Here is an 11,366-nt window from a genome sequence, read left to right on the forward strand (position 1 = left end):
GGTGAGGAGGCATCCAAATACAGCCTGGACAGAGTAGAGATGGGAACAGACAAGGAACATTTGAAGAAATGAAGTCTGTGGTGTTTTCAGCGAGAAGTGCAGGCAGGAAAAAAGCAGGAAGTGAAGCTGGTTCAAGAATGGCCCTGAAGAGAAAATGAAGCTTTTAGGATGGAGTGAAATGATCCTATAACATGTCAGGATGCCATGGTGACAAAAGAGTAGGGACCAGACCACAGGGGAGCCAGGAAGGAGCCAGGGAGAAACCATAGTTGTCCAGTTAGGATGATGGGAGGAGAAGGGGCCATGGAGAGGGACAGAGAGGAGCACGAAAGGACAAGACTTGCTGACTAACAGCTGGAACAGGGGACAGAAGGACATGGCTGATGGGAAGAAGGATCCGAATACCACGCTTGCAGGCGTGGGCAAACTGGTGGATGGTGGGGCTCCTGACCATGCTGGCCAACAGGACAGAGAGGTTTGTGGGGCATCCAAGTGAACCTAGTTGATAAGAAGTTGAGTCTGGAGCTCAGAAGTGGATTAGAAATAAATGAGATGGAAACTGGGTAGATAGTCAAACCTATGGTCAAGTACATCACCCACTGAGACTGGTCTTCCCACAACACTTTGCAATTATTCATCTAAATCTTGAATTTTGGGAAGCCCTTTAAAAATATGCCAATCCCATTTCTCAAAAAAAAAAAAAAAAAGATAAACTCAAGCATGAAGGTCTGTACCAAGGTTCAGTGAAAAGCAACTCTCTCACTATGCACTGCATTCAAAGGCATCTTCCTTTGGGGTCACTGAGCCCATTCAAACCTACCACTCCTTGCCAAGTAAACAAAAAGGAGCTGCTCTGAAGAGGAAGCAAGTATAGTGTTTATAGCATTCTCCTGGGGACATAGAAGTCCTGAGATTACTGTGTTTAAGGGGCACTTCGGAGAAGCTCTGACCTGTTTCACAGGGCAACCACTGTCTCCTTTACAAGCATGCTTCAAAAAAAACCAATGGCCGGGATCCCTGGGTGGCGCAGCGGTTTAGCGCCTGCCTTTAGCCCAGGGCGTGATCCTGGAGACCCGGGATCGAATCCCACGTCAGGCTCCCGGTGCATGGGTCCTGCTTCTCCCTCTGTCTATGTCTCCACCTCTCTCTCTGTGTGTAACTATCATAAATAAATAAAAATTAAAAAAAAAAAAAAAACAATGGCCAAAGCCCATCATGAACATCAAGATCTTTTGCATGCCTCTAACGGTTGCCTTAAAGACTAAGCTTAAAGACACTGAGAAATGCTTCATATTCCTAAACATCTAAGTCAGACTGCCAATTGCAAATAGCTGGAAGACAAACATTTAAGGGGCTTTTAAGCTTTTCTGCTATGGGCAGCTACCTGTAATTCTTTTCTGATTGCAGTCTCTTAACTGATGTGATTACTTGAATATTCAAAGTAAATTATCATGTTCTTCAAGCTAATTCATACAAATACACAAAGGCAGCATCATAGCCTCAATTGAAATTAAAAGAGGATGGAAAAACATAATTAACAAAGATAGGTTATGCAACCCCCAGGAGAAGTCTTGGAAGATTTAAAACTCAAGCCTGTGTAACATAAATAAGGCATGTGACACGAGAACACATTTCTTTGTTTAAACTGAATCCAAACCCTCACATTTTACAAATGTTATTTGAGTATGGAGGTGAATGAGAAGGAAAGGCAGAGTTAAAATGTTTTTTTAAAAATTAAAAGAAAAAAGTTTGCAGGGTGCACTTGGGTGGCTCAGTTGGCTAAGCTTCTGCCTTTGGCTCAGGTCATGATCCCAGGATCCTGGGATGTGCCCTGCATTAGGCTCCCTGCTTAGCAGAGAACCTGCTTCTCCCTCCCTCTCTCTCTCTCTCTCTCTCTCTCTCTGCCCTTCCCCCTGCTCGTGTTCATTCTCTCTCTCTCAAAAAAAAAAAAAAAAACCCTAAAAAAAAAGTTTGCTGTGATGCGCCATTTTTAAGAGATTACAAATCATTTATTCATCTCTCCTACAGAGTGTGTGTCCAAAGCCAACAGTTACCACCTGGTCACAGACCATGTTAACAGGTAGGCCACTCTGAATTTTATGATTCTCTTATTTTAGAAATTGTGGAACCCATACACATCATAATGTTGTCAGATCTACTGATCCAAACCCAGAAAGAAAATGAAAAGGTTCAAGAGCCTAATAACCCCAAGAGAACTAAGGGTGGCGATAAATGTGTCTATCTTGAACCTGAATAGGTGGCCCTCAACAGGGCCTGTGTCAGAATGACCTAGTAGATGTTTTCAAAATGCACATGACTTACACCTCCGTCCAAGTGAAATCAGACAAGCTGGAGACAGAGGCTCCCTAGAGGATTTGAGTGCCCTTCCCTCCCAGCCCACACCTCTCAGGTCTTATACAGCTTGTAAATCAAACCCAGCTGGAGCCAAGGCCAGGTGAGGAAACTGATGCTGGATGCCCGTGGCCAGTCACAGTCATCCAGCCTACTGGCAACTGAGCTTTTGCTTACAGATTTTTTTCTTTTACACCAATGATCATAGAGCTCTTCTGTTTCCGTGCTTCTTTTCCAATTACACCAAAAAGAGAATACTTAAGTGCAGAATTCTGGAAAAAAAAAAAAAGGACTTGGAGAAGAAACAAAAGGTTACTCTTTCAAGGGCCAATCATAAATGTTTTTCTATTAGCTTTCTTCGTTTAGTTATTGTCAAAAGTCCTATTGTGGTTATGCCGTCAATCTCTCAGAATGTAATGATGAGTAAGAAACTCAACTGTTTCCTCTAGTTCTATCTCTAGAGCTGCAAATGCAAAGAGGACTACCTAGATCTCACAAGCTTACAGTGTAGCAAGGTGGCTAAGGGCTGACAATAGCCAGACTGCCTGGGTTTGAATCCTGGCTCTGCCAGCCAGTGGCTGTGGAGCCTTGAACAAGTCACTTCACCTTTCTGTGCCTTAGTTTTCACATCTATAAAATCAGGGTACCTACCTTGTGGAATTTTGTGAAGCCAAAATTAATTAATATATGTAGAGCACTTTAGAAAAGTACCTAGTATGGCTACTGAATAGTTACATACAGTACCACGGAATAGGCTCATTCTTTTTATAAGCTGCAAAGTTTTCTATTGCCCAGCTGTAATTTATTCTGAAAGACACTTACTCTATTGTATCTTACAATCTTTTGTTATTATAAACAATGTTTCAATGGACATCCTATACAATAGAGAGATCTTTTTACCGGATCATCAAAATCAGTTCCCTACTTAACTTTCGCATTTAATACTGATGGTTTGAATACCTTTCCAAAGTAAGCACAGGTATTAGCATCTAAAAGTTCTATCCACCCATAAGTGGAAGAGTTGGAACCCCATCCAGATGGGTGGCTGCTAACCTCAAAGGCAGCCTCTTTAATCCACTTCCCACAGCATTGCTAACTTTTAAAAAGCATAGTAGATGCTCTTATAAACGTACCTCAGATCCATGGCAAATACTTAAAAGTTCCAAAAGAAGTAAAACTCAAATTTTCACAGAAGTATGTATCAGTTAACATGGCAGATGGAGGGATCAACAACTTCTGTAAATATTAAAGTAATTTACTACTTCTGCCAAAGACTGAAGCAGAGGTACCCTGAACACTACCCCCTAGGGATATACACCACACTGCCAAACTCCCAGAGTAAATGAATAATTATCAGATTTGGCATCATGAGAACTATTCTTTGGGGAAAGAGAAATTCTTAACAATTACTCTGTGGTAGCATTTGCTATGCCAAGACAAGAGAAGAGGTAATCTGGCGTTCAGCATAACAGATACAATAAAGACCTGAATGGCCAATAAAGACCAACATGGCTTTAATGAGATCTTTTTAGTATGGGCTTATAAAGATTTGTTCTGACAGGGTGAAACTGTTGACAATGGGGACAAGAAAGGGCAAAGGTAGAACTTCATAGGGATGGAAACTAACCAGCATGTGCTAGTGGAGAGTGTCAACCTAGTAGAAGGATTATAGTTAGAAATCACAGGTGTTTCGAGAAAATGGTTATTCTCCTAACTAAAGAAAGCATGACAATACCAGCACTAAAAAAATAAATAAATAAAATAAAATTTTAAAGAAATGATTTTCTAAATCCCTGTCAGCAAAGACATCAAACAAAAGTACAAAAGTCTAATTTAATAAAAAAGGTTACACACCACTGTACTTCAAACAAATGACAAGGGCTAGGGAGGAGACAGGGTCTGAATTTAGTCTTTCAGAACACCCACCAAGTACCAATATTTTATATCCAGGAACCACATAATCCCTGGATATTCCAGGAATTATGGAAGTCAAAAAAAATGTTCCCACTCAGGAAATATGCCAGCAGAAGCCCAGTGGGAACCAAACCGTTTGCTAAGGATAACATTTATGGGTTCAAATGAGGGTTGGGGATTTGTGTGGGTGAATGGGGGGTTTGACTACAAATACTCAAAATTAGGTCAGGTATCTTCCTAAACAATTCACTTTGTAGGCCAGAATATTTCTAGCCATTAAGCTTAACCTCTTAAAGACAAAACTGTAACTTCCACCATTAATTTTGACATCGCCTCTCTAAGACCTAAATGATTTCAACTTTCACTCTCTATCCCTAATCAAACAGAAACAAGGGATTTGCTTTTGGCAAAAGTGAAAATAAAAAATTTTAGTTCTGAAAGGGACTTGGGAATCACCTTAATCTTTTAAAGAAAAAGTGACCAATACCCAGAGTTGATGTTCTCATGGTTGGTGGCAAGTCAGAATAGAAAGCCATGGCAGCCAGGTTCTATACAAGAATGATGCCCCAGACTTAAACAGCTATGCCTTCCCATCTTCTCAAATTACTTCAGTTGCAATAAAGAACTACTATGCATACGCTTCACTATAATCCTGTATCATGAGGCATCACTGACTTTCTTATCTATTACATAAGCTGAGATAAGTTAGCTGATGGATGGAGCCCCAAAAGCCTTGCTTCTTACTTCTGGTTCTGCGAGCAACCAGCTGCATGAGCTTTACCAATAACGTATTTTTCTTCTCTCACCAATGATACTTCATTAAAAGTTAGGAGGCATCCCAATTTCAGTATTATTAAAATGTGGAAAAGTGCCTGCAGTGATTTTAAAATGCCATGGATTATAAACTACATCTCTACCAAGGAATGTTAAAATATTAAAAACTGTCGGAAAATAGATGAAACGTGTAGTTGTAGAAAGGCAACAGCCCATGCGGGGGAGGGGTGTAAGGGGGTGGCGAATAGCAGCTTGTCCAGATACATATCTGGGCCGTTTGGATATTTCACCTAATTGCAAAGCTTCCTTCTTCTTTCTCTGTAACACTAAGTTTCTTCTACCACTTGGTCTTTTTTCTTTTTTATAAAGATTTATTTATTTATTTATTTATTTATTTATTTATTTATTTATTTATTTATGATAGACATAGAGAGAGAGAAAAAGGGGGGGGCAGAGACACAGGAGGGAGAAGCAGGCTCCATGCTGGGAGCATGACGTGGGACTTGATCCTGGGACTCCAGGATCGTGCCCTGGGCCAAAGGCAGGCGCCAAACCGCTGAGCCACCCAGGGATCCCCTACCACTTGGTCTTGAGTGTTCTTCGTCTTGTTGGCCCTCATATTCACTGGTCTCCAGGTCTCAGATCTTATCCTAGAGATATCTTGTAGAATGTGTCTGTGCTCACAACTGTAGTTCCACATGGGGTTTTCTCACTGCTCTGGCCACATCCAATAGCCTCCCAACCCATCTCCACAGTCCGAGCCAATTCATCTTACACATTCTGCCAAGAGTCATATTCCTAGGGCACCATGTTCATAATGTACTCCTAGTTCAAAAACTTCAGTGCTACCCTGTAACCTCAGGAGAGAGGGCAGGCTAGGGGCTCAAGATGATCTGGGCTGGAATGTTTTGTGCCCGTGGCCAAGTGTCTAAACTTCTCTAAGCCTCCATTTCTTCATCTGTAAAGTGAGAATGCTCACAGTACTAATTAATAGCAATTGGGATAAATCCATATAAAGTGTTCACTGCAGGGTTTGACACATTAGAGCTTTGTAACAGACAGCTATTATCATCATCAATGACTTGCCTTTCTAACCTTTTCTTCCACTTCTGCACTATCAGCTTCAGTCAACTGGGCCTCCTTGCTTTTTTGCCCAAGGACTCCAGAGATGTTTGCTCTCCAAATTCCCTCTCTCCTGGAATGCCTGTCCTATCTCTTCAAATCAGTAAGATTCTTCTATGAAATGTAAGCCTACATTCAAATGTTGATTCAATTCTACTAATTTTAATCCAATCATCTCTTTGGTACTGACATCCTTGGAAGTCCTTACAGTTAGTCCACTATGTGGTGACTTCCCCCATGTCCACACTGGCCCTCACTGAAGGTATGGTAGCAGCCCAACAGGTGACATGAGATTTAAATCCACTTCCTTAGCTCTGGGATATGCCCCCCCCCCCCCGCCCCTTTATCAGATTTTCCATTGTTCTAGGTATTACTTCAAGTAGCCAGGCTTAAGTTAATCACCTCAAAACCAAGGACCCTCTTTGGAGGTTGGTGGGAAGTGAAGTTCCTACATGAGAATATGTTAATGGGGGTCCAGATCTTTGCTGGCCATCATCTTGCAAAATCAGCCTATGGACATAACCGTCATCTGAAAGGACTACAGAGACACTGATAGAAAGTTTTGTCCTCAGGACTTTTCAGGTCAGGTGGTCATTTTAAGCCCATTTGAGTCAGGTGTTCTGTTTCCTGTAACTGAAAACATCCTAACCAATCTTATAGTGGTAAGCGCTGATATGTCTAACATAGATAGTTCTGCCATACAAAAGCTTTCCCAGAGTTACACAAGTCCTGGAGAAATCTACTTCTGACCCCTTTTTTAGTCCCTGGTATAGATTTTAGCATAGGTATGAAAGGATTAAAATGTAAACGAACTCAGGAAGACTTTTGGAGTCAGAACTGTGTCATTCAACTTTTACATAACCTCTCTCAACACACACACAAACTACACATAACTGGCAAATCAATGAATTAAAAAGGCACCTAGAAAAAATAAGGGAATAGATTTAAGGTAGATCTGAAAGATGACATATTGTTAATCTTAGACAAGTTAACTAGGTCTTTTTTTTTTTTTTTAAGAATTTATTTATTCATGAGAGAGGCAAAGAGAGAGGCAGAGGCAAAGGCAGAGGGAGAAGCAGATTCCCGGCAGGGAGCCCAATGTGGGACTCGATCCTGGGATCCTGGGACTCCGGGATCACGCCCTGAGCCAAAGGCTCAACTGCTGAGCCACCCTGGCATCCCAACTAGGTTAGATTTTTAATAGAGTTACATAAATGGCACATATCTGTCTGAAATAAAAATTTCTTAGGGGAAAGGAAGGATAATATGGCCAGATAAAAAAGTAAAGCTGTCACACTCTCTATCATCTACTTGGGCATCAAAGTTACCCGAAAGGAAGGAAAACAGTTTTGCCTTGATTTGTGTAATTCATGTTGGAAATAAGACACTCACCTCTAGAAGCAGGTGGACAATCAATAACTATGCTAAAGAGTAAGAGAAAAGGTAATGAAAGAAAGATCCTTGCACACACTCAAAGATTAAGGTCTCTAACCAGGGCGGGCAGGAAAAAAAAAAAAACGAGGCTCTGCTAGTCCCAGCGAATGAGATAACTTACCTCATTTTCAAAAGTGCCTTCATAGCGATACTGGAATTCTTGTCTGTGAAAACCTAAAGTTTTGAATATTTTCCCAGTCGTTTGAGATTCTTGCACTTTATTCTTGGCCACATCCTCTATATCTCACTTCCCCTTCCCCAGGAAGAAAAATAAGGAAGCATTTATTAAACCAGTATTTGGAGGACTCCAAGCTGGGCTTTGATTTGTATCCTCTCCTGAAACCCTAAAAATTCTGCAACAGGAAACACCCCTTTATATGTAAGGAAATTGAGCCAGGTGAACGAGGACAGGAGGACAGCGTTTGAAGTTAAAAGACACTTTTCTTGAAAAATCTGACAAATGTTAGTATGCTTTCTACTTTCACTTTTCAGCAAAGTTCCACATTCTGTAAAATTAGCCATGTAGCCATCAATAACATCTTCCTTTCAGTCTTCAGTTAGAAATGGAAGAGAAAAGAAAATGCAAAAGAGTACAAGAAAACCCTTGGTGATGAAAAGTTATCATCTGGGATAATAACCTAGAAGGGACATGAACGACCTTTCTCTTTCAAGTGCGGAGCTTTCCGGGAGAATCCCAGGCAGCATCTGAGCGGACTAAATAAAAAAAAAAAAAGTGATTCACTCCTAACCGAAGATGGAAAGTTAAAAGTGTTCGTCCACAGCCATCGAACACAAAACTGGCGATGTCGGCATCTGCAGATTCTGCACCAAATGCTGTTGGCCGAGATGTGCAAGTAAAACAAGTGCAAACCAACAGGTTATCTACCAAACGGGGGAACAAGTTACAAAATCTGACAAGCAACAATTAGCTCTTCCGTACAACCCTAAAAAAGCACTTCCTTGCAACGGGTCCGTTATTAAAGAATCAAGATTTCACGCTTGCCGCAATCCCGCACCCCCAGCCCCGCCCCCCCGCGGGCCCCTCTGGGTCCCCCAGCCCAGCTAGTAAGTCAAGGCACCGATTCCTCCGTACGGGACCCCCCCACCCCCCGGGGAAGAGTGGCGTGTGGAAGCGTCCTGTATCTGGAGCCAACAAAGTTGGCCTGATGCATTCTCCAAATTTGCAATCGCGAGCGGGGAGATGAGCTGAACTGCAGTCGTCGGAACGGGAAACCGCCAACCAACCCCAGAAGTGCAAGAGCAAGGAACCGGTTGCAAGAGACAGTTTTAAAAGAACAACTCTTGCTCCGGGCACCCCCCCGCCCGCCCCCCCCCCCGCCTCTCGGACGCGGGCGGACAGATGTGGCGCAGAGGGGGCCAGTCCTGCAGGCGTGGACACTGCGAAAGGGCACTTTTCCTTACAAGTGGCAGCCGCCACGACCCCAGGGCTCCGCCGGCTCACAGCCGCTCCCGCGCCGCGCGCCTCCCCCCTCCCCCCTCTCTCCCTCCCTCCCTCCCGCGCCGGGACTCCCCAAAGGGCCGCCCAGGTCGCCCTCGAGTCCCCGCCCACCCTCTCACCCCCCGCCCCCCGCCTCCCCGCCGGCCTCATCCCTCCCCGAGCACCGCCGAGCTGCAGGTCCTCTGGTTTTAATAAAACCCGAGTGGCCCTGGGCTAGCGGGCTTCCCTCCCGGAGGCAGAGGCGGGGAAAGGAGAGGCCGGAGGGTCCCCTCGCCGCCGGGCGGGGGCGGGGGCGGGGGCGCGCCCCGGCCGAGGCTCTCGGAACTCCGCGAGCCAGCCCCGGCCCCGCTCCGGGGGCGCTTCCCGGCCCCGCGCACCTCGCCCGCCAGGTCCTCCCGACAGGGCGGGCTCACCCGAGCCCCCCGAGCCCCCCCGCCCACCCCCGCCGCCCGCGGGCCGGGCACGCCGTGTGTCCCCGCCGCGCCTGTCACGGCGCACGCCTGCCCGCCCGCGGCTTCCCCGCGCCGAGCAGGTGAGCCAGCGGCTCGGCGCGAAGTCCCGAGGCGCCCGCCGTCCGCGCCCGCCGTCCGCGCCCGGGGGAGCCAGGCGGGGCCCCGCCGCAGCCGCCGAGCTGCTCCGCCACGCGGGCGCGGCGCGGGCCGGCAGCCCCAGGTCCCCAGCGCGGCTCGCAGCCCTCGCTGCGCGGGTGTCATGGCCGAGCGGCGGCCCCAGGCGAAGTTTTCCGGAGCCGACGGCTTACCTCGTCGTCCGAGGGGGGCGGCGGCCCTGGGCGGAGCGGCGCGACGGCGGCACGGGCGACCGCGGCCGGCGGAGCCGAGGAGGACGAGAGAGCGAGGCTCCGGGAGCCACGGAGCGCCGCGATGGGAAGAGGAAGGCGCCGGGTATCTACAATCAGAACGTGGGCTGACCGTGACGTCACAATGGCGCGGCCAGCCAATCGCGGCCCGAGGGGTGAATCAAGCGCTATGATGTCATGCGGCCCCGCAGCCAATAGCGAGACAATAGAACTTTCGTGATCGTAAATTCCAGAGCCCGGTGCAGCGGGGAGCCGAGGCCCGGGTTGGTGCCCTCGGCTTCACGTGTCTGCGGGCGGTCTTTTCCCCCCTTTCTTCCTAATAAGCCTGCGTGGAACGCAGAGCCTGCGCACTCGCAGCGGTGAAGTCCCTGACACCCTGAACTCTGCATCCCTGACAGCCAGCCCGGCAGGGCGAGCTTGTGCGGCCGCGGTGGCACGACGGCGGCTCGGCGGCGCGCTCTCAGAGGCCTCGCCTCTGGGGTTCTGAAACGGATCCGCTTCTCCCTGATTTTTTTTTTTTTTTTTTTAGCTTAAAGGGTTAAATACCTGCAGAGACCACCGGAGCGGAGGTCTGCAGTTGCACAAGATAAGGCAACGGCGAAAAGCACTCAAAATCCTTGCTAGATCTTAACTCCATTTGGATAGATTTACTGTGACTTTTTTGTTTTTTCCTCCTAGGGATTATTCTCACTTTTCCTTAGAGGTCACTACCAACTTCATTTCTACTCTAGAAATTATTCCACAGGCTTATTTTATTATTATTATTTGTGATAGACACGGAGAGAGGCAGAGACACAGGCAGAGGGAGAAGCAGGCTCCATGCCAGGAGCCCGACGTCGGACTCGATCCCGGGACCCCAGGATCGCGCCCTGGGCCAAAGGCAGGCGCCAAACCGCTGCGCCACCCCGGGTACCCCCTTCACAGGCTTTTAAAAGGAGGAAAGGTGGTGAAGTAAGTGACGCCTTTTCAGCTAGACGAATGTAAGCCCTCAAGACAGTGCTTTGTGCTCAAGGCACGAATTGATCCTTGCTGTTTTTCATTGGTATTTAAAACTCCGGGCCTTGGTCATCCTAGTATCCCACACTTGCCGCATATCAAGCCCCAGAAATTAAGCCTTTCTCCTTGTGTCCTCTTAACTACTCCAAGTAGGTTGAGCCAACGTAGGCAACCATTTAATGTAGGTAAGTGTATTCTCAATGTAATGTTTATCATGTACCAGCTGTGTTCCAGGCACTGGGCCACTGCAGTCAGAATAAGGATGTACAAACTGTATACAAATTAGATAATTTAAACATACACAAATTGAGGTGATTTAAACATACACAAAATAGTCCATTGTCATTCAACTCCACAAACACTGAATGGCTTCAGTTTGTCAAATGCTGTACTAGATGTTAGAAAAAGAACCTCAAGGAACCCCTCTGCCTATAATAAAGAAATAATAAAGTAATAAATTCGGGAAACGATTACCATGCGGCAGTCAATGCCACAATG

At 46.2% G+C, this 11,366-nt stretch overlaps 1 protein-coding gene across 2 annotated transcripts in view; it reads right to left on the reverse strand.

Moving 5' to 3' along the window:
• The window catches only part of ELOVL5 (ELOVL fatty acid elongase 5), a 75,055-nt gene extending 65,089 nt beyond the window's left edge, over positions 1 to 9,966 (reverse strand). Inside the window, exon 1 of one of the 2 annotated variants that reach the window (XM_055329971.1) lies at positions 9,816 to 9,966. The gene's annotated coding sequence lies outside the window, so the exon portion shown is untranslated. Of the gene's footprint in view, positions 1 to 7,717; positions 7,839 to 9,815 lie in introns of those variants that run through there. The other variant, XM_055329973.1, reaches the window with a different exon arrangement.
• Between the last annotated feature and the right edge of the window lie 1,400 nt (positions 9,967 to 11,366).

The sequence above is a fragment of the Nyctereutes procyonoides genome, unplaced genomic scaffold (assembly GCF_905146905.1).
Source record: "Nyctereutes procyonoides isolate TBG_1078 unplaced genomic scaffold, NYPRO_anot_genome, whole genome shotgun sequence".
NCBI lineage: Eukaryota > Metazoa > Chordata > Mammalia > Carnivora > Canidae > Nyctereutes > Nyctereutes procyonoides.